The 21783-nt window shown below is 36.6% G+C and overlaps 1 protein-coding gene and 1 pseudogene across 1 annotated transcript in view; one reads left to right on the plus strand and one right to left on the minus strand.

Annotated features, from left to right (window-relative positions):
- The window catches only part of THSD7B (thrombospondin type 1 domain containing 7B), a 745753-nt gene that overhangs the window by 207861 nt on the left and 516109 nt on the right, over positions 1-21783 (plus strand). The gene's annotated exons all lie outside the window — the stretch shown is intronic.
- Positions 17848-17966, minus strand: LOC112470601 (annotated as a pseudogene).

The raw sequence follows: 21783 nt of genomic DNA on the forward strand, positions 1-21783 counted from the left end.
GACCCAAGTAGAACTTCACCTGTAGTGCCCCCTCTATGCACTACAGCTTGTTCCAGCTTTTCTACTTCAGAAGTTATATTCCTAGTCTTTTCTGTTTGATCACTACCATTTTCATCTATTACTGAGCCCACCGTTTATTCAAAGATTTACATCTTTTTATCTCTATTACATTATAAATTCTTTGAAAGGAGACACCATGTCTTGGTTACCTTTGCAATTTCATAGAGCATCTAGAAAAATACTTGGAATAAAGATATTCATTAAGTAATGGGTTGAATTTAGCATAAGGAATCTTAGTCACAAAATTTCATGAACAACCCGATCCTTAACCAGGAGCAGTGATAGATAAAACAAATGATAGTCTTCATAACAATCAGTCATTTGGGAAAATTATTTTTTTTAATAAGCCCAAGTTATAATTCAAGTGTAACAAATGCCATGGAGGTTCAGGAACTGATACTGGTGGAACTGAGTTTACAGAACTACTTTTTTATGAAAGATATCAATCCGAGGTTATCCATAGTCGGAGGGTCAGAACACTAAATAATGGTCATCGACCTCAGCAAGAAGGCTCACCTAACTGTTAGCTTTTTATGTGAAAGATAGTTACATAACTATTTAAGACTTGTGAACTTGATCATCTTTGGTAATAAGTTAACAAGGTCCTTTGAGAGGAATGTATGGAAAGGGGCATCTATTCAGGTAAATCAAACATATGTCTTTCTAGAAGGTGTTGATTTAACTCTTGAATGAAAAGTTAATAGATCTCACTGGAAGAAAAGCCTGCACATTCAATTCTTTTTCTGTGTTTGAATGCAACTTGTTATTCAGAGTATATCAGTTCAGTAAATTCAGTACTCATGTGGCATTCAAGTAATTTTTGAACACTGGAGAACCAAACTTAAGGTCCTTTTGGTGACATTTGAGAAGTGTAGGATAACTATGGCTTTCTAACATCACATGCCAGAATCTCAAGTCTCCCATTGTTTACTTACGTTATTATTGTTAATTATCCTTCTGCTTTCATTTGTACATTTAACAGACTGCATAGAGATTTCCGAAACATGGGCCTATCTCATAATTCTCATAAATAAATTATTTGAAATTGTAAAGTGAGTTGTATTATTTCCAAATATAACAACTGAATATAAACTGCCTGGGGTATAGACTTACCTAAGAAATGCCCATGTGGTGAAGAATTCACAGATCAAATGCCTTTACCCACTCACATAGATTTATTTCAGTCAGCCAGGATAACTCTGCATGAAATGAATATTTACTAAATTCTTTGTCAGAATATGGTAAGGGGCTAGGTTATAACAAATTGATTATTTTATGTGCTAGCTACTCTACATAAAGCAATTCAATGAATCCTAAACGCAACCTTTTGTGAGGTTTCCCTTTTGGGGCCCCTGTCATTTCACAGACCTTTCTTTAATTTTCTTCTCAGCTCCACTCCTCACTTTCTTCAAGGAGGGCTATAGGGGCCAGGCTTCTGTATATGACTTGCCACCTCTGGGGCAGAACTGGGCCACCCAAGTGCTCTCCTGGGAATTAGGAATTAAGATTCACAGAAACTACTTAGTCTTTGCTGGTGACTAAATGTTAACCTAGTGGTCGTGGAGAGCCATAGTCCATCATGTTCATGTTAAGAAAGCAGAGCACATAAAGCAGAAATAGGGGATCAGAGCCATTGAAAGAGTAATTGCTTTCCACATCCTTTCTAGTTTCTGCTTCTCTTCCCCGGTAGACCTGACTGCATGTCCTGCCAGCAGGTTCCATGTCGTCATCCTCATACTTAAAACAAAGTCATCTTCTTTGGCTTGTGCTGGTTGCTGTGTTTCTGCTAGCAACAGAGCCTTGAAAGAAATTATTTCCTCTGTTTTCTTAGTGAGAAAAGTCAAGTTCAAAGAGGCCAATAATTCATCTACAGCAATACAGCTAGGACATGGCTGAGCCAGGATTCAAGCCCTCTATTCAATATTCAGATGTCTCTGTGACTACTTGTGTGGCCGTGGTATCTATCAGGACACTTTAGTGTGGCCGCAAATAATTGTGCAGATTAGATGTGTTGTGGATGATCTTATGACTGGCGGCCCTTTCCTTGGTGCTGCTGTGCATGTATACAGCTGGGCCCATTGCTTAAGACATGTCTTCATCTGCAGGCCAGGATGGACTGTTCTCTTTACTACTTTTCCAGAGTAGCTTGGGACCATGCCTGCTTGCTTAAAACCATTTCTTCAGCTTAGAGTTTTCAAATAATTGCAGCCCTAGAGCACTTTTATTTGGTCCATAAAATTTTAAATGCCTGTCTCAGTCAGCTCAGGCTGCTGTAACAAGATACCCTGTCTTAGTGGCTTAAACAACAGGATTTTTTGCTCATAGTTCTGGAAGTCTGAGATCAGGGTGCCAGCATGTCGTGTACTGGTGAAGTTTCTGTTTCTGGTAGAAGATGGCTACCTTCTATCTATATCTTCATGTGGCAGGGGAGATGAGAGGTAGGGGATCAGGCTTGGGGGAAGAGGAGTGAAAGCAAGAGGTGACGGGTGAGGGGCGAGGGCCGAGGGCCGAGGGCGAGAGCGAGCTTCATAGCATTTGTTGATTTCTTCTTATAAGGGCACTAATCCCTTCCTGGAGAATCCACCTTCAGGACCTCATCTAACCCTAATCACCTCCCAAAGGCCCTACTTCCTAATGCCATCACATTGAGGGTTAGGGCCTCAACATATGAATTTTGAGGGGACACATTCAGTTCATAACAATATCTTATTCCTTATCCAGTAAGGAAGAGATAGATTATATTTCCTAATTAATTGCCATTTAACATCCTCATTAATTTATTAGTTGCACACTCATACCATACAAGTACAGGTATGGTGGCATCACATCTAATTCTTTAATGCTTTGCTCTAGACTTCTTTGGTCCCCCTTTAGAGCTCCCAATGCAGGCTGACCCCTGAGAGGCTTTGCCTGGTTGATCTTCACGGTCATGACCACAAGGGCTGCCCTGACTCAACCATGAACCATGCCAGTCAGTTTATCAGAGTCATTCAGAGAGATTGGCTCTCTATGATCAGTCTTCTGCCTCCCTCAAACTCATCTCAAGCTTCTTCCTTTGCTTTTTCTGTTCCAGTCCAACTAGATGTCTTCTATTTTGTTAACTACATCATGCTCTCTCTTCTTGTCCCTAGAGATTGGACTATGCTGTTATCCCAGCCCAGAACGCTTCATCTGCTTAACTCCTCACATCTCCAGATTCAGCTTTATCTTCACTCCCTCAGAGAGGCCTTTGCTGACCCTGAGGCTTGATTCTGTTCCCTAGAATCCTCTTTTACCTCATTCTTTCTGTATCATAATAACACTATGTATTAAAATTGATTTTAAAGTGTATATTTCCCTTATTAAACTATAAACTCTCAGGCATTAGTGACCACTGTTTTATACCCAGAGTCTATCACAAATAGGAATCATACTGATGATAACTAAAGTTATCAGAATGTCAATCTCTTGCTAAGCACCACATAATCAACCTTGATGTACTGCTATGAGTCAAAATAGTTTTTTTGTTTTATTATTTAATTATTTAATTTAAATTTTTCAGTTAGAGTTCATATTCAGTGTTATTTTATATTTCAAGTATAAAGTATAGTGGTTAGGCATTTATATAATTTACAAAGTGATCCCCCTGACTATTCTAGTACCCACCTGGCACTATACATAGTTATTCCAGTATTATTGACTATATTCCCTATGCTGTATTTCACATCCCTATGACTGTTTTGTAACTACCAATTTGTACTTCTTAATCTCTTTACCTTTTTCATCCAGCCCTTCTAACCCCCTGCCATCTGGCAGTCACCAGTTTGTTCTCTGTTTTGACTCTGAATTACTCTGATGGACTGTTGGGAAATTCAACTTGGTTAGTCTTGGGAGCTCCATATGGTTATGTCGTGATATTGGAGTTTTCTAGTTATCAGGCATGTGTCCACAGAGGTTACAGCTGAGACATCATTGTCTCTGCAGCTTTCTGGTGCTTTGTGCCATGGATGGGACTGGAAACGGTTGGTGAGGATGGATACCTCGAGAACTTCTGAGCCCACCTCCCCTGATAATAGCATATATCATGAAATTCCATGTGGATTTTATTCTCTTGACATGCCCTATATCATTTCTTAAAGGTAGTTTCTGCCTTCCTGGGTGCAGTCAGTGTTACAGGAGCTGAGTCATTGTTCCAGAACCAAAGGCCTCTCCTGTACCATTAGTCTTACTTTAAACATTATCTTTCTAGTCTCAGGAAACCTTTCTTTGCCTCATACTTCTCTAAGACTCTTTATCTCTTCCCTAAACACCACCCACTCTTTTTCTTTCAAAAGTAGACTTTAATGTCCTATAAATTTCAGAGCCTGAACTAGTGGCACACAAAAATTAGTTCCTCTTTTCTTGAGAGCAGGGGATACTTAATCATTAAAAATTCCCAGGAGGTGATGAGAAATGGAAGTATTTGTATACTCTTCTTCTAGTGCTGCAGTGAATGGAAAAACAAAAATAATTAAATTTGCATAATAAAAGAGCCTGAATGTTTATATCCTGCTACACTAACATTTGTTGAATGCTTACTGTGTAGTAGACTCTGTGCTAAATGCTTTACATGCAATCCTCACACGAACTCTTAGAAATAATCTCACATGTGAGGAAACAGGCTCAGAGAGGTTTAGTCATATCATCAAGTCACAGAAAGATGACTTCTGTCTGGCCAGCCATACCTCAGACTCAGAGCCTGTAGTCTCACCTCCCCTGTTTTTTTCCCTGTTGGGGTTTGTTGGGTGAATAATTAGATAAAGGGAACCCTTGAGAGCTTTCCTAACCAATAAATAACAAAAATGCATTTTTATTTTCTAAAGAAAATAACAACGAGAGTTTCAGGATCTATAGGAATATAATATCAAGCAGATTTTAGGAGATATTTTTGACAAATGTCATCTGTCCTATCTCTTTTCAACCACAGTTTTGAGAAAACTTGATTTTGACCTTGGTTTGGAATAATGGTGCATATACTTTTACTCACCTCCTTGGTAAATTGGACAAACATTGACATCTGAGTGTAAAACCCACTCCACACTACACAGACCTTTCTGTGAATACTGTTCTACAAGTCTCCTGGCAGGCAGATAGGCCATAGTTATTTTCTTTTTTAAATCTGTTATTTGATGCTCATGGGAATCATCAAGGTTTATTTCATTAAGACAGCTCTCCATTCTTAGACCAGAATACATTCTCTGAGAATATTAAATGGTATGTAAAGAGTGTCTAGACATGTTAATGCACTATGATGTAGTACTGTACTGTGAATTAGACCACAGTCCTGTAGACAAACTTCTTAAGTTGCAAACCACTGGTGTTTCATATCAGTCTCTGCATTAATCAAAGATGTAGTGTAAATACTTTTGTGATTGCTCCTAAATCTTGAGATTGATATGAGAGAGAGTTTAGGTTTATAATTCTTTACCCCAAATACTTGGGGCTAGATACTTTTCAAAATACAGATGTTTTAAAAATGTAATATAGTAAATATGTACTTTATGTCACGTAGCAGCCTCAGCATACTGTAATCAATCATAGTGATATTTCCGCAATATAATAAAAGACTATTCACTTTAAGTATCAGTTTCTATCAGAATTTACTGCCAAATTAGAAGATCAAGACTTTCTCTCAAATGAGTTACAAAACAATTTTTTTTTTATTTTTACAGCTTTTTTCATGTTAGCATTGTAGATAAGACTGTGGACCTGTAGTACGTATCCACTATTCTTAACCAGAAAGGAAATAAACAAAAAAAGTGGACTATTAACTGGAAGTGAAACTTGAGCTGAAAAAAGGGATTGTTGTGCTTTTCTTTCTCTCAGACAAACTTAATTATTAGTGGGGATGGAGCCAATTTTGGGAAGAGATTAGAAGAGAGACATGTACCATTGAGAGTACAGGAGGAAAAGGACTGTTGACTGTTAGCCGGGAGGAGGAGAGGGGTGGGGAGAGCATAGGTGAACTGCTGGTTTGTGTGACGTGGAAAGGAGGCAGAACATGGAAGTAAGTACAGGTCTGATGACTTGGTCTTCAAGTCATCATAGGGGGGTTAATGTCATCTGCTCAATTTCAAAGGGACAGTATTTAGGTTGGAAATGGCAATGCTGATGTTTGAAACAGACTCTCAAGCGGAACCGAGGATGCAGCTGACACGTAGATTCCTGATTCTCAAACTTTTGTTTGTTAGGACATTTCTTGTGCTCTGTCAATCATAGAGCTTTCATTAGTCCCTCAGGTATTGTAGGCCCTTCACCAGTTAATGCATTCTTAAAGCACCCTATAAGATGCTTCTGTAGCTTTTTCATTTCTAGTTTGGAAATTGCACAAAATCGTTTTTAACTTTTGAAGGGCTCATCAAAAAGGAATGTTCAATTTCTTTTTCTTTAAATTTCGAGCATTTGGATTCAAAGTCAATGCCGTGCCTTAGTGTGCATCAATATAAATGTATTTCCAAAGGTTTTGTTATATAAGATGTGATAAGAAATTATTAATATCTATGATGCTGAGTGAAAGACACTTTTTGTCTTATTTTCATTTTAACTATCTTTGGAGTAGATTCTCTATGTAGTCAAGCATTCTGATCTTTTAGCATCTTTATACATAGATTGATGTTGCTGTGAGTTGAGGAAGAGAGTCTTCAGTTCTCTCTTTTTAAAAACCAACAATCTACTCTTAAATATAAAGAAAATGCATTATAAATTTTATTTTATTTTAGATTACATTATTAAATTAAAAAATAACATAGGTAAAAATTTAAACATTCGCAAAATTTTAAAAAATTGGAGAATATTATAAAATAAGATAACAAAATGTACTTATTTCTTGTGTTTCCATGGAGGCATAAGAAAAATTTTAAGATTTTTGAATGGTTTATTGGTTGGTAATAAGCAGGTAAAACCAAAGAGAACTACATGAGCAACATACAAGTACTGAAGACAAAGTAAGTTAACCTCTGGAAATGTCCATATCTATACTTTAGACATTGGAAAATTTTGGAAAAACACTAGGGTTTACAAGCACACATTTATGCTCTTAGACTGATGCTGTCATCAGACAAAATATAGCTTCTCGAAAACACCATTGTTTATTTATAAGTGCAGGCTCCAAGTTTGCAGGAAATTCAGTTTGCATTGTATAAGACACCTATGGAGCAAAAAAGGCAAACAAAATGGGATGTATTATTTTAGTAAGCTCCAACATGCTATTTTGATAAGTGAGATGGCTTAGTATTTACTATTATTGGCAATGTGATGTAATAGTAATATTAAAAATAACAAAAGTATGATACTATAATTTGCATTCTGTTATCCCATTTCCAATATTTTTTTTTCTTTTCAGTTCTCTGTTTGTGAATTATTGGCAGTTTCCTCATATTGTGTACAAAACTGAATGCAGACTCTTTTCTCTGCAAATATACTGATTTCTCTGTTCCCAGTACCTTGCCATCTCACACATTCAATGGGCTAAAGATTTTAGTCACAACTATTATTCTTTGTCTTTTTCCTTGTCCCCATACCATATCCATACCAGTAAATGACTAAACATTTTAATCATTTCTATGCATAACTCTTAAATATGTTCTCATGACAGTTTCAGTTCCCTCTTATTCTCCTTCTCATACCTTTCCAGTTCATACTCCAGCTCCCCCCAATGTGACATCTCCTCTAGGTTGCTACCTCCTGCCATTCTAACTACTTCCCCATCCTCTGTTCTCAATATCACCATACACATACCTCTGTCTAGGGGTTATCCTATTTTTCTCTAATTGTTGGTCTATTTGATTCTCTCCATCGTTCAACTGAAAACTCTTATTTATATCTCCAATTTCAAAACAATGTTTGATTAAAGGTACTCATACGACCTGATCATCTTCTACTTAAAAATCATTTTGTGACTCTCAGTTACCCACAGAATAACTTCCAACTTCTACGCGTGACAAAGCAAGCCCATACAAGCTATTCTTGACTGTATTTCTAGCATGCTGCCAAACCATTGTCATCACCCTGTAGACTTTTATATTTCTTTGCCTTTACACTTACATTTTCTCTGCCTAGAATATATCATCCTGCATCCTCTCACCCTCATGCCATGCCTTTGACCAGGCCCTCTCCACCTGGTAAACTTTCATACATCTTATAAACCGACTAAAATGTCATATTTCTGTGAAGCCTTATAATTCTTTGTACATGTTTTGCCAAATGTGCTTATATGATTGTATTGCAAATTTATTATTTATTGTTTCCTTAGAGTTTAGCTCAGTGCCTGGAATGTATCAGATGCTCTGTAAATATGGTTTGATTAAATGACTGTGTCCTGAGTTAATAGAATAGTACAGGTATAAAAGAAGAAAAGATTTAGTTTGAATACTGGTTCTAATAGTTACCCACTGTGTGACTTTAGGCTGGAGACTTAATAGCTCTCATCCTCAATTTACTTGTTTGTAAAATAGGGACAATAATTCGTGCCCAATAGGTTTGTGAGAATTAAACTGGGGAGCAGGAAAATGCCAGCCACAGAGCTGAGAACATATAGTTGCTCGATGAAAGGCAGATGTTATTATTAGCTATGGGAATCTTTCAAAAGTCAGCATTTACAGCTGGTTGGATTTGCAGGAGGCATGGTTTTATCTGGACTTTAAAGGAGGAATAAGACCTCGATAAAAGGAGATGAGACAGGAGTCACTGTAGGCAGAGGAGACAGCCTAAGCAAAGGTACAGGGGGTAATCCAGACAGTGTTCTAAAGGAAGCAAGTAGACTAATGTGAGTGAAGGGTGGAGGCACGTGGAGCCAGCAGGCAGAAAGGTCCAGATGAGCGAGGGCCTCAAGTGCTAGATTGAGAGGCTGTTGACTTCTTTCCAGAACTGCTAAACTACTGCAGTCCCTTTAGAAAATTGTTCCTTGTGAATTTCTCACAACGTGATTTAATTGCTGTCCATTTAAAAGGAGCATCCTCACCCAAGTCCCCACCAATGAGAACACACATGAAAGTAGCACTTTGAGTTAAGCTGTGCCAGCCCCTCTCCACCATGTTATTTCATGGGAAACCTAATCACAGTGATCACCAGCTCCTCCAGGCACTGGAGAGGAGAACCCCTGAACCCTGCATACTTCTCTCCCGTGCTCCAAAAACAGAGACCATTCCCAACTGTCTCCTGTGGTCCTTCTGCATAGCAGGCTACCAGTGCCTGCAGGAGCTGCTGCAATTTCATTTCATCTTCAAATTTCATTTGTCAGCTTGTCAAAGAGAGGGGCCTTCTGAGCAGAGCATCAACTTCTCTATTTTGAACATGTGCCATCACCACTCATCATACTAAATGCCATTATTCATGAAGATATAGGGGACAATGGGAAAAGCTGTAATCTAAAATAATTCACTTTTATTTATTTTATTTATTCTTCTACTTAAATAAGGGAATTTAAGGAGGAAATGTGCATTTTACGTAGGAGACAGCATTCTGTTAGCTGGCTGAGGAACTGTCTAAAGAACAATGCATCTTTATAAGCAGTTTGTCACAACTAGTTAGTTTTTAATACCTTGAAGCTTTCACTACCTTTTTTTCTGAAATTGCAGTTTTTAGAGTAAAATGGGTGTTTCTTTGTAGGAAGTATGCTTTCTGGGAATATTGTGTGACCATTTTCCTATGTAATAGCTAAATTTGGCTACATTTTTAGTCATTCTAGACCAAAAAGAACATCTAGAGTCACTCTGTGTAATGCTTTAGCCATGAGCTGCATGTGACTATTCAACATTTGGAATGTGGCAAGGGAGACTTAAGATTAAATTTTTAATTTTTTAAAGTTTAATTTTTAAAATTTAAAAACATATTGGATTCAGTTATTGGAAAACTTTCAGTTATTGGAGAAACTTTGTTATATGAAGATACTTTTGTTAAAATTAAATTTTTTTCTTGTAGATTTACTTGCAATTGTAAGCAATAGTACAGAGAGATCCCACATATCCTTTTCTCAGTTTCTCCAATAATAACATCTTGTGAAACTATCGCATAAGATCACAACCAGGATGTTGACATTGATGTCGTTAGATTCAGAGCATTTCCATCACCACAAGGATCCCTCATGTGCTCTTTTATACTTTTATAGTCAAACCCACATCCTTCCACATGTTTTCCCACACCTGACCCTGGCAACCACTAATCTATTCTCCATTTCTATAATTTTGTCATTGCTATAAGAATGCTATATAAATAAAATCATATAATAAGCATCTTTTTGAGTCTGGGCTCTTTTACTTAACTTATTTGAGATTTATCCACATGGTATGGATATAACACAGTTTATGTAATTGTTGATTTGTTGAAGGACATCTATAGTTTTCTAGTTTGGGGCTATTTTGAATAAAGCTACAGTAAACATAAGTTTTTGTGTAAACATAAGTTTTTATTTAACTGGGATAAATGCCCAAGAGTGCAAGGTCATATGGTCATTCTGTATTTAGTTTTATAAGAGATTCCCAAATTATTTTCAGAGTAGCTGTATCATTTTGCATTTCTACCAGCAGTGTATGAGTGAGCCACTTTTTCTGCTTCTTTGCCAGCATTTAGTGTTGTCACTATTTTTGTCTTTTCTATTCTGATAAGTATGTAGCATGAATGTACTTTTTCACTGTAAATTTTATGAAATCTATATTTCAAGTATTTGTAATGAAAATTTAGCATCCAAAATGAAATGTGCCATCAGCATAAAACACTCCCTGGATCTTGAAGATTCGGTACTAAAAATATAAAATATCTCAACAATGTTTTATATCAATAACATGTTGAAAGGGTTATAAGATACATTGGATTAAATAAAATATCTTTTTAAAATTAATCTCAACCTGTTCCTTTTTTGATGTTGTCGTGGCTACTAGAAAATTTAAAATTACATGGTGGCTCGCTATATTTCTGTTTGACAGTGTTGGTCTAGGCTGTAATGATCACAGAGCTCACCTGGGCCTCTAGATGGAGGGCCTTGTTTTATTTATTGCAGGAGGAAGCAAACATATTCTGTGAAAGGCCAGCTAGTAAATATTTTAGACTTCATAGGCCATAAAATTTCTCTTTCTGAGTTTTCAACTACCCAGCTCTGCTGTTGTAGCACAAAACCAGTTATAGATAATTAAATGAATGAGCATGGCTGTGTTGCAATAAAACTTTATTTACAATAATAGTCAGCAGGCCCAAAGTTTCTAGTTTGCTTATGTGTCTATAATGAATATAAATAAGTGAACAACAACAAAAAAGCCTACACACATTGGCTGTATCAGATATACTGTAGTCAATGGAAAAGAAACCATTTTTGATAATAGATGGAATTTAACAGAGTTTGGATGAAAGAACTGAGAAGCAAAACAGGGGGTGGTGAACCATCTCAGAAATTATTAATCATGGGAAGCTGCTACCACCCTTAGATTTGGAGGGACAATGGATGGAGCCAGTGCTATGTTGGGGGCTGCCAGTCAAGGGCTGGGACTGCAGAGACAATGGCTATCACTATTTCAGACACAGTAGCTGCCAGGGTTTCCCCGCTGCCTTCTGCCCCTCAAGTCTGTATCAGTGCCTTGTAGTGGGTGGAAAGGAATCTGGGAAATGTAGTTCCCTACAATGTAGAACAGAGCCTGGGAAGCATGGGGAAAGGACCTGAGAGCAATACCTTTTTAGTCCACAGGTTAATCCTAAAATTAAAGCAAACTGAGTAGCTTTGAGCTAGCCTGGTAGCCAAGAACAGCATTTTGTGCAGCATATTTCCTTCCTTTGTGTGGACTCTTTTCTAGTAGTTTTATTATTTAATTCCCCAGGTAAGATAGTCAAGAAAGAATAAGATAAAAAGCCCAAGGACCAGAGTACTCGGATGGAGTTATCAGTTTTGTCAGTAAATCATCAGGAGCATATGAGATGTTATGGCAGTGATGGAATGTGAGCTGGCAGTTTGTAGCTGGAGGAAGTGTAACAGTTTTTTCCCCCTGGGAAAAAAACTGATATAATATGAGATTAGAAAATAGGAAAACTGAATTTTACTTTAAAACCAACAAATGGACAAGACACATTTTCTTCCTTCTAGTTTTTTTTCTTCTTTTTTTTACTATCTTAAGTAAAGTAAAATCTGTTTTGCTTCGATCTGTTCCTGAGTTCTAAGAGCTGACTTTGAAAATGTGAAGGTTAGGGCCACTGATGACATGTTCACTCATTTTCGAAGTTACATCCGTCCATTGAAAAGTCTCTCCTTTTTTCCTCATCGTATCCTGCGTAGTAGATGTTTTCCAGGTGTTTATAACGTTCACTTCATCGTATTTGTTTGAAGCGAGAAACTCCTTTCCCTTTTCTTTATATTTCTGTGTAGATAACATTCCTGGACTGATGATCTGTTGCGTCACTCTCTTCTCAGGAGACTGGGATAGACTTAACTGATTGGTATTTGGGAGAAGAATCTAGGCATGTGTCTCAAGCCCTCGTAGGCTCACTTCTCAGAAAGCGTGTATTGGTATATGCTCTTCATTATGTGTTTGGGGATTTCACTACAGTGTAGGCATGCTTTTGTTCAAGAGCTGCCTGTCACAGGGAAGGAGATGGGGCTTAGTATTTGTAAGGCTACTTAGTTGAGGGTCTAAATTTATATTCTTTAATTAGCATCATTTATGAAAGTGATATTTAGATCTCCATACTGTTGATTCCTGGATTTGTTTCTCAGTCAATTTCAAATTTAGGAAAAGGGGGATGTGATATACTTATTGGGCCCCTCTAATACCTCCAAAATTAAGCACCTTCTCTCATTATAATAGGGACAACCTGAAAGCAAGAAACATATATTAACATACCCGTATTAAAAGTTAATGTTTAATTCATAACCTGGGTTACATATTCTGCTGAAAGTATACACAAACACAGGTGCGCGCACACACTCACACATGCACACTTTTCCTAGTTTTCCCACATATGGACCTCTTAATATTACCCCAGTGTTCCACATCGCAGCAAATAACACCACCATCCATTCAGCTTTTGAGGCCAAACATATAAGTATCATTGGTTTTCCATGTTTTACCCATAATATCTAATCCGTGGATATTTTCTTCATCCATGATATCCATATGCAAGCCATTTCAGCTTGCATATATCCATATGCAAGCCTCTAGCTGCAAGATATAGCCTAGTTTGACCACACCACTCCCTTTCTGGACAAACCACCATTATCTCACACCTAGAGTCATGTAGTAGCCTCATAACTGATCTTATTCTTTCACTTTGCCTACTTAAAGTCATTATCCATGCAGCCAGAAGGATAAACTAGATCAGGGATCCTCAACCCTCGGGGCCGTGGACCAGTACTGGTCAATGGCCTGTTAGGAACTGGGCCGCACAGCAGAAGGTGAGCGTCAGGCCAGGGAACGAAGCTTCATCTGTATTTGCAGCTGCTCCCCAGTGCTAGCATCACCGCCTCAGCTCCACCTCAGATCATCAGGCGTTAGATTATCATCGCAGCACTGGTACCTGGTACCAAAATGTTTGAGACCATTGAACTAGATAATTTATGTCCTTTTGCTTAAAACTTCCCAACAGTTTCCTGCTAGACTTAAAAATTCATCCAGTCTTCTCACCAAGCCAGTACTACTCACACACGAGCTAGCCCTGTCTCTGTCCCTTTTCTCTCTATTGCTTCTCTGACATTGGCCTTCTTGCTCTTTCTTAAAAGCATAAAATTGGTTTATAACTTAAGAGTATTACATACTATAATGATTGTCTCAAATGCTTGCTCCACAGATTTGGCCAGACCTCTCCTTTCTCAACTAAAATATAACCTCTTGAGAGAGACCTGATTTCTATTTCAATTAAGCATCCCAACTAATTGGGCTATAGTTATCCATCACTCTGTTTTAGTTTCTTTCTAGAATTTCACTATTCGTAACCTTATGTTTAGATGTGGATTATTTAGGGTAATAATTATTAAGTGATGGTAATAAAAAGAGTCCCCAAATGGTATCATAGTTCTACCACTATAGAAGTTTATTTATTGCTCATGCAATAATTCAAGATGAGTATTCCTGTTTGCAGACAACTCAACTCCATGTGTGGATTCAGGGTCCCAGATGCCTTTCGCCTTGTGGCTGTGCTATTTTTTAGAGTCTGAAGTCAGCAAAGGGGGAAAATAAGTGTAGGAGAAGTATGCTCATTTCTTAAAATGTTTAGACCCGAACTGGGATATATTCCCTACCTGTAAGGAAGCTGAGGTGATGGCACATTGAGTTCCTAACTGGCAAGCTGCTAACCACCAATAATAATAGCCCATGGAATGAGAGAAACAAATTTAGTTGGGAATTAGACACTTCTGCCACATCTGTTCTTCTGGACACAAATTTCTGTGCATAGCCTTTTTTTTTCTTTTTCGATTTTTCTTTTTCGTCTTTTCTTTTTTCTTTTCTTTTCTTTTCTTTCCTTTTCTCTTCTTTTCTATCTCTCTTTCTTCTTTCTTTTCTCTCTCTTTTTTTGTTCTTCTTTCCTTAAAGAGCATACACTCACATCCTCTCTAAACAAGATAGCCCAAAGTCCCATATTAGATACTACGTTCATCTCTAAGTCCAGAATCTTTGAGTAATGCTCAGTTTTTTCCATCAGGCCCAAATGTGGTTCCTCATATTTTGATGACTTAATTGAAAGATAAGCTATTATTCTTCTACCCCTAAATAAAATGATAGAGCAGGAACAAGATATGTACAACACAATTTCTATTCACAAAAAGGAAGATTGAGAAACACATGAAGTTAGTAGTCCAGACAAATGACAAAATGTGTAGGATAGAGACAGTTAAGACACTGCTTTTCCAGCAGAGGAATTTTCCTAGTTAGAACTTACATTGCATTTGTGGGGAACTCCCTTCTCCATTGTTCTGTGGTTCTTTGCTTTCTAAGAAGATCTTCCTTATTTAGTTTCCTCTGGCTATATCTGCAGAGAGCTTTGAGAGTGTGCCTTCTTTAGAGGCTGTGCATATTTTGCAGTTTGCTTCCCATTCATAAAACTTTGGGAGGCCAGGGATTGCTTTAAGTATTTGAGAGTCCAAGATTTTGTAAAGGCCATCTTTATGATTTCTTTGGCAATAAAGTATCCTCAAAATTTAGTAGTCTTTTGACCTGTTTGCTTCCAATCAATGTTGTGTGTCTATACCTCTGTCCACAGTTTTTTCCTATACAGTGAACCCTCGACATCACTGATAAGTTTTTGGAACTACAGCAAAATGACATATAAAGGAACTAAGTTTAGCACAGGCTAATTGATGTAAATAAGAGTTAAATTTCTTTACCATCTCAGCAACATTATAATAAAACAAAGTCGAATAAAATGACATTATTCAAGGACCTCCTTTTTGAGACTGCTCTTTTTTCTTCCTAAAAGCTATGCCTCTCACCCTCGGCCTTATGGTAGCCACCTAAAATAATATGTATGTTGGAAAGCAACACCTATAATCTTATTTTTGTTTCTAGCTTAGTCTATTTGTTTAAATTATAATTTTTAATAAGCACTTGTCCTCTTTTTTCATTTTCATCTCCTGATATTTATGGTAATTGATCATTTGTCTCTCCATCCTAACAAGTCTCTTAATTTCTGTTTGTTAAGCAGTCAATTTTCCTCTGAGCTTATTAGCTTCTTACAGTACATTGGAAAAAGCAGTAACTGTAACCTGACACAAGCTAATACTCAAAAGTTAAGCTCCCTGTTAAGGCTAAGTAGGTGCTTTGTCAATTCTCTCAGTTGTAGGCAGCAGTGTTCTCAAATACTTTGTAACTGTATAATATAGGTCTTCATATTTCTAGCCTGTGATCACTGTTCCATGCTACTCACTGCTTGGCCATTAAATTAATGCCACATTTTTAGGTTATTTTCATAGCAGCACCCAAATCATGGTACTGTATTCTATATTGTTTAGAATAGTGTTAAGCTGCTGTAACAAATAGACCTCACAATATAAATAGCTTAAGCCATAGCTGACTATCACCCACAGGAAGTCCAGGGTACGTCTTCCTAGTTAGCAGGCGTCTTTCCTCCAAGTAGTGATTTGGGGACTAAGGCAACATCTATGTGGAGGTTCCTCTTAGGACTTTATTATTATCTCCATTCAGATTACAAGGGATGAAGAGAAGTGAGAATTTTACCCTACATCTGATTCCTTGAAGCTTTGGCTTAAAAGGGACATGAATCTCTTTAACTAACTTTCTATCATCAAATAGTCATATGATGACATTTATATGTAAGGGGGCTGAGATTAATCCTGACTGAAAAACTGCCTTCTATTGACAAATATATTCTATGGAGGAGGAAATATGTATTTTGGTGGACTTTCAGCCATCTTTGCCACATGCAGACATGTGCTTAAGTTTCTGTCGATCTTATATCTTGATTAAAATGTAAGCTCTAGCTGCCCAGGGACTTTCTGTTCATTCATTGTTATATTCCCAGAACAGAGAGCAATGTCATGATTAGAGTAGTCATTCAATAAATATTTGTAGAAGGAATGACATAATCATTAATAAATTGGATTCTGGGGTTCATAATTCTGACTCTAGCATTTATCATAAACTCAAGGTGATTGCTTCAGTTTCTTTATCATCGAAGAGTAAAATCACATTATCTACCTTATTAAGTGAAGGTCAAATGAGATAATGTATATATGGCACTTAGCAATGGTCCTGGCACATAGTAAGAGTTCAGTAAAAGTTAGCTACTTTTATTATTATTATTCCTGATATTGTATATGCATATATGTCTATTCAAATGTACCATACCATGAAATTTTGAGAATAATTGAGTAAAATTTTACTTCTGGAATTAAAACAGTTTCCTTTATTAAAATGGTTGTTTTGAACCTTAGAAAGAATTTGATGTTAAAACAATTCACCGTTTTGGATTCATAAATTTAGAGGGTTATATTCCAACCTGAAGCAAATTGAGAGCCTCACACAGGAGCGTATATATGTAACCATACAGTACTTAGATAGTCATTTTGATAAAATCACAAAGCACATGGCAGGGATCCCTCTTATCCTTTAAACTGAGTATAGAGGAAATGACCTGTAGATCACATTTTATGGAAAAATATATTATTGACGTTATCAAAAAAATAGCTACCTTAATAAAATATATCATTTAAGAAGGAAATTTCATTGTTGTTCAGAAACCTGATATTATATTATCTTTATTCAACACATTCAGGAAATGAGAAAACATCTAAACTTTCAGATATTCGGTAAACGTTAATTTAATGCCTACCATGTTCCAATCACTATGCTAGACACTGAGAGTACAATGGTGAGCTAGGAAGAGATGAGTTAGAGTCTGGAAGGTATATAAACAAGTAAATGAGAAAATGGAATGCCACGTTATAAGTGCCATGATAGGAAAGTGCAGCATCTTATGCACACTCTCACGAAGGGCATCTGCTAGAGTTATGGGGTCCCAGATGTTTTCCCAGAGGAAATCACATGTAAACATAGGCCTGAAAAATAAGTAGAGGCTAGTCAGATAAACAAAGCTTTGCCTTTTCCTGATGATTTAAAATTGACATTTTACTTATTTTAATTTAATTTATATTGACGAATATGGAAAATTTTATTTTACTTATTTATTTTTTATTTGATTTGATTTTTTTAGGCTAGGCAACCCTTGGTTGACCTCACTGATTGCAAGGAAGTTGTCAGTTTACAATCCTTTATCTATCTATCTATCTATCTATCTATCTATCTATCTATCTATCTATGTATTTATTTAATTCATTTTTTACACCTATAGCACCTGGTCTTCCTAGGTGGTCTCCCATCCAAGTAATAACCAGGCCCGGCCTTGCTTAGCTTCTGAGATCAGACGAGATCGGGCTTGTTCAGGGTGGCATGGCCGTAGACCAAATATGGAAAATTTTAAAGATGTATGTATATATTTTCCATATCCCATCAACCAAAAAAAACCACTGTTAATATTCCAGTGTATTTCATTCCCGTATTTCTGTGTGAATTTTATATAATTGAAATAGTATTATATAAAATATTTTCCTCTTTTGTCACTTAAAATAATATTAGAAGCATTTTCCAGTTTCTTTATAAGCATTCTTTTAATGGCTAACAGATATCCGATCTTGTGGGAAAATCCATCCTCACTATTGTACTTTTAGATTATTTCTATTTTTTAAGATTTTTAAAAATCACTGGGAAATAATACTCTATTTTAAAGACATTCAAAGGTATGCAAACATAGTTGTCATAACATGGCAAAGTCTACACCTCCTGAAAAGTAAAATTAATTTTACTCTTAAAAATAGTAGAATTAATTTTCCTTGGCTACTATGACTGCAGAAGTAGAATCTTCTGATATTTATAATCTTTCTAGATTTCTCTTCCTAGAATCAGTTTCTTGTTGAGTGTTCCTGTGTTATGTGAACCAAGGGGTCCTTCAAAATGTTGGTTAATATTGGAACAGTTTATTGTGGGATTTCTTGAAGCCCTTAATATGCTAACATGAATGGCTAACCTACAAGAGTGGAGGTGTATCACTATATCGTGATTTCCAAAGCTGTTTGATCATGGTATCCTGTTTATATAGAGCTTCTCACATGACTAGTGTTCCATGGAGCATAGCTTTGGAAAGAATGATTTAGTTGCTAGTTAACACATTATAGTAGCTAAAGTGGGAAGGATTCTGCCTTAATTTAACTCATATTGCTCAAATATTTGTGCTCTGTATAAAACTGCTACACCCCGTGGGACACATGTTTGTATATGAGAAGCAGCACCTGCCCTTAAGAGTTTTTTAGTGTATCAAGATAATTGTGTGTGTGTACACGCGTGCATGAGAGAGAGAGAGAGAGAAAGAGAGAGTGCGTGTGCGAGCACACGAGTGGATGAATGTATGTATGTAAAGAGGGTTAGTGATATAAACACAAATATAAAATGTTTATTGTATACAGACCACAATAAATACTCCAGGAGAAGGACATACAGGATACTTAAAGAAAGGAAATCTCACATCCTCACACCTCCTTGAAAGGCTTAGAAAAACACATTTTAACATTTATATGGGTGTTAAGGTGATTCCTTTGGAGCTCTTTATCATTAGTGATATAAAGTATTGGGTTACGTTTATCCAGAATATTTTCAGATATAAGTCAAAAAGGCATGACCTACTGGTTAAGAGTTTGGGCTGTGAGTCAGAAAATTGTGGATGTAGATCGAGCCCTACAATTCAGGAACTGTGTGACTTTGAAAAGATACTCTAACCTTGCTAGATACCAGCTTCCCACGGGGGAATGATCAGTGCATCTGAAGATTTAGTGATAACATATTTTAAGCGCATGGCACAAAGTAAGTGCTCAATAAACACTGGGTTGTAGTTGTTGTCATTACTATACTTTTTAATATTTCTCCCTCTGCTACCTGCATATGATGACAAACTAAAGTGAAATTTCAAGTAGCAACAAATATTGACGAACATTTACCAACTCTCTATTGAAAGAAGTTTCAGTAGTCTTACTTTCATTGAAGCCCTTGCATTTTTTCACACTTTGCCAGAGGCAGTATGATAGATGAAACTGGACTGTAGTCTGTCTCCCTGAGGGCAGGGACAGATAAGTTTTGCTTATAGCATATATCCAGTGAGTAGCACATACCTAGCTCATAGTAAGACCTCATTTAGTGTATCTGCAAAGGCAAATAATCAAAATAGTTGTTAAACATATTCACTTTTAAATTACCCATGCTACCACATCACATTCTTTTACTCATTTATTACATCATTGACTAACCATTGCATACTTTTGAATGAGCTTGAATAGGGTCTCAGAAACCTTCTTACACAGCATTCCAAGAGTACCCTGATAAGTTGAGGCATGAAGTTAAAAAAGTATCTGTCACTCTGTGTTAATATTTGACCTCAGATCTTTTGTTTATCCCTTAGCTCCCTACTTGGACTTGCTGGTCTCCCTAAAGAGATTACATTTCTTCAAGGACAGAAGCCCTGTCATAGTCATCTGTATGCTAGTGCCTGACACTGTACCAAGCACCTAATAGGTACCGAGGAAGTATTTTTTGAGTTTATGAGGAAACGAATGTTTCCCAGCTAGTGACTTAACTCATAATATTCTGTTATCTATCCCAGGTCTTTCCCCAAAGGGAAAGGCATCTCCAGGTGATTTACACACCCCCCACCCCCTCCTCCCGTCACCAATGTCCGATTCTCCTAGAATAGCCTCTTTACTACTTTGGGGGAATATATTAGAACACTTAGTAAAATCAACTTTTCATAGAATTTGGCACAAAATTTCCTCCAGGCTGGAGATAATAATTTAAATTTAACAAAGGACTTGAAGTGCTCCTTGTGTCACACATGTTTCTGAAAAATTGCTTGAAAGATAAATTTTTCCAAAATTGGATTATAGTTTAAATGCATATTGGAGCCAGCTGACAGATCATTTGCAAAGCATAAAATATGATGTAATATACCCTCTAATTTGTCACTTTTATAATTCTGATTTTTATGTCTAGCAAAGTTAAGATTATATGGTACCCTTGGAAATAAACCGCAATGGATATTTGAAGTTTTCAGAGTTTTTTGATTTTTTCCTTTATGTATTTTCCTTATTTTTTCCCAGGGTCATTTGTGATTCCATACAGATTTTAGGATTGTTTGTTCTTTTTCCATGAAAATGCTAATAGGATTTTGATAGGGATTGTATTGCCTCTATAGCTTGTTTTAGGTAAAATGGGCATATTAACAATGTTAATTCACCAATTCATGAACACATAGTGTCTTTCCATTCCTTTGTGTCTTCAATTTCTTTAAACAATATCTTATAGTTTTTGGTGTAGAGGTCCTTCACTGACTTTGTTAAATTTATTCCTGGTTATTTTATTATGTTTACTGCAATTGTACGTGGGATTATTTTCTTAATTTCTCCTTCTGATATTTTGTTGTTGGTATATAGAAATGCAGCAGATTTTTTATATTTATTTTGTATTGTGCCACCTTGCTGTTTTCGTTTATTGTTTCTAATAGTTTTTTTGGTGGGATTTTTATGGTTTTCTCTATGTAGAATCATGTCATATGCAAATAGTGACAGTTTCTACTTTTTACATCTCAATTTGAATATTTTAATTTCTTATTCTTCCCTAATTGACCTGGCTAGGACTTACAGTACTATGTTGAATATAGTGACAAGAAGGGCATTCTTGTCTCATTCCTAATCTTAGAGGAGAAGCTTTTAGTTTTTCACCATTGAGTATCATCTTAGCTGTGGGTTTGTCATATATGGCCTTTATTATCTTGATACTTTCCTTCTATACCCATCTTATGGAGTGTTTTTATCATACATGTATGTTGTATCTTGTCAGATGCTTTTTCTGCATCTGTTGAGATGGTCATATGATTTTTATCTTTTATTTTGTTAAAGTGGTACATCATGTTGATTGATTTGTGGATGTTGTGCCATCCTTGCATCTCTCGAATGAATCCTACTTGATTGTGTTGTATGATCTTTTTAATGTATTATTGTATTTGATTTGATAGTATTTTGTTTAGGATTTTTGCATGCATGTTCATCAGAGATATCGGCCTGTAATTTTCTTTTTTCTTTTCTTGTGTGTATGTGCGTGTGTGTGTGTGTGTGTGTGTGTGTGTGTGAGAGAGAGAGAGAGAGAGAGAGCGAGAGAGGGAGAGAGAGAGAGAGAGAGA

Source organism: Pteropus alecto, unplaced genomic scaffold, assembly GCF_000325575.1.
Source record: "Pteropus alecto unplaced genomic scaffold, ASM32557v1 scaffold3, whole genome shotgun sequence".
NCBI lineage: Eukaryota > Metazoa > Chordata > Mammalia > Chiroptera > Pteropodidae > Pteropus > Pteropus alecto.